The following is a 2,730-nucleotide window of genomic DNA, read 5'->3' as shown; positions in this document are numbered from 1 at the left end:
TCCTTGGAAACTGCCTCGTTATCATATCACTCCACAGGAAACCCACTATATAGATAGTATCCACAGGGATGTGCCTGGATGGGATACTCGCAGTCCAGGTGATTGAGAGAGGGTTGTGTCTAGATGGGATACTCGCTGTCCATGTGATTGAAGAGAGGGTTGTGTCTAGATGGGATACTCGAAGTACAGGTGATTGAGAGAGGGTTGTATCTAGATTGGATACTCGCTGTCCAGGTGATTGAGAGAGGGTTGTGTCTAGATGGGATACTCGAATTACAGGTGATTGAGAGAGGGTTGTGTCTAGATGGGATACTCGCAGTCCAGGTGATTGAGAGAGGGTTGTGTCTAGATGGGATACTCGCAGTCCATGTGATTGAGAGAGGGTTGTGTCTAGATGGGATACTCAAAGTACAGGTGATTGAGAGAGGGTTGTGTCTAGATGGGATACTCGCAGTCCAGGTGATTGAGAGAGACTAGGGAGTAGAGTATAATTGTCAGGGGAATTTTATTCAGTCGTCTAGTAGTCGTACCCTACGATAGCATAAATTAAGCTATAATAAATATTTTCTATAATAAAAATTTCTATAAAGTCCCACTCGTGTGTTCGGAAACCTATGACGTACTTCGTTAACCCTAGCCTCTCTCAATCACCTGGACTGCGAGTATCCCATCTAGACACAACCCTCTCTCAATCACCTGGACTGCGAGTATCCCATCTAAACATCGCGATCGTTCTTGTAACCGATAGGATAAAAAAGTTCAATACCATCTATAATGAAATTTATTAATAAGAGAAAGCTTTGTCCTTCGAACTGGTAGTGTAACATAGGTTCAATGCCATAGTAGAAAGACAAATACGGTATTTATCAGAGTAACATGTTAGTTTTAGCAGGTATACTATTTAGGTCACCCATCCAAGTGCCAACTCTCCCCAAACGGGCTTGACTTTGGAGGTAATTTGGGATGCCCGAGTTTTCCCCACTGGGCCACGGTTCCAGGTAAATCAGCATAACAATAGCCGTGAAAACAATGCACCGGATAGACTAGACTTTTTAACAGTATTTTTTCAACCGATTCCGTGCGTGGCAGAGATGCAAGGGATTAGCCGATATGGTCTGGGGGCCGGCTGGTCTCTCCCCTGATGCTTCGGCTAGAACATTTTCTTGCGTAATTCGTACACCCAAGGGCAGAAGGATTTAATCGCCGTCAGGTCCGAAGTCCATACGACGCCTCAGCTCTGCGGATGTCTCGGGGGTATGGCAAAGTGGAGTCGTATTTATTTTTTGAATTTTAATTTCTACATTTTTTTAGTTCTTTTTTGCACGCACTTGTTGCTTTTCTTCACTTTTTTCTTTTCTTTTCTTCCCTTCAAATTCCACCCATAATTGTAATTTACATTTGCATGGAAGAACTTTAGCAGTCCTTGATTTGCACTGGATCGGATGTGATCTAATTCATGAGGTCCTTTCACTGGATGTGATCTAATTCACGAGGTCCTTTCACTGGATGTGATCTAATTCATGAGGTCCTTTCACTGGATGTGATCTAATTCACGAGAGGTCCTTTCACTGGATGTGATCTAATTCACGAGGTCGTTTCACTGGATGTGATCTAATTCACGAGGTCCTTTCACTGGATGTGATCTAATTCATGAGGTCCTTTCACTGGATGTGATCTAATTCATGAGGTCCTTTCACTGGATGTGATCTAATTCATGAGGTCCTTTCACTGGATGTGATCTAATTCACGAGGTCCTTTCACTGGATGTGATCTAATTCATGAGGTCCTTTCACTGGATGTGATCTAATTCATGAGGTCCTTTCACTGGATGTGATCTAATTCATGAGGTCGTTTCACTGGATGTGATCTAATTCATGAGGTCGTTTCACTGGATGTGATCTAATTCACGAGGTCCTTTCATTGGATGTGATCTAATTCATGAGGTCCTTTCACTGGATGTGATCTAATTCACGAGGTCCTTTCACTGGGTGTGATCTAATTCATGAGGTCCTTTCACTGGATGTGATCTAATTCATGAGGTCCTTTCACTGGATGTGATCTAATTCACGAGGTCCTTTCACTGGATGTGATCTAATTCACAAGATTCTTTCACTGGATGTGATCTAATTCATGAGGTCGTTTCACTGGATGTGATCTAATTCATGAGGTCGTTTCAGTGGATGTGATCTAATTCATGAGGTCGTTTCAGTGGATGTGATCTAATTCATGAGGTCGTTTCACTGGATGTGATCTAATTCATGAGGTCCTTTCACTGGATGTGATCTAATTCATGAGGTCGTTTCACTGGATGTGATCTAATTCATGAGGTCGTTTCACTGGATGTGATCTAATTCATGAGGTCCTTTCACTGGATGTGATCATATCTAATTCATATGAGTTCCTTTCTCTCAAGGTGATCTAAAATCGCTTCAGTTTGTTTCTGCGATTAGCTGAATGTTCGAGCTAGACTTTTGCAATAATCGTTTCAAAGTGATTCAGTTTCGAATTTACCTGCGTCACTGAGGTAACGCACACTTGCGACTTTGTGATTAATAATTGAGTCCCTGTCGTGAAAGCCAGACTTCATGCCTTCCCATCATAGGAGTGGATGTGGGGAGGAGCGAGGATGGGCTTAGCTATACATACTACTTACTACTGTCGCTCCTTAAAAAAATACTATCGGGATGTTGCACCGTAATCATGGCCATAGCGATACCATAGTTTTCGTTC

Source organism: Actinia tenebrosa, unplaced genomic scaffold (assembly GCF_029948245.1).
Source record: "Actinia tenebrosa isolate PJP-AT-01 unplaced genomic scaffold, QUT_ActTen_1.0 PGA_scaffold5__44_contigs__length_20552954, whole genome shotgun sequence".
NCBI classification, from domain to species: domain Eukaryota; kingdom Metazoa; phylum Cnidaria; class Anthozoa; order Actiniaria; family Actiniidae; genus Actinia; species Actinia tenebrosa.
The sequence above is the reverse complement of the archived record's forward strand: the minus strand, read 5'-3'. Positions refer to the sequence as shown.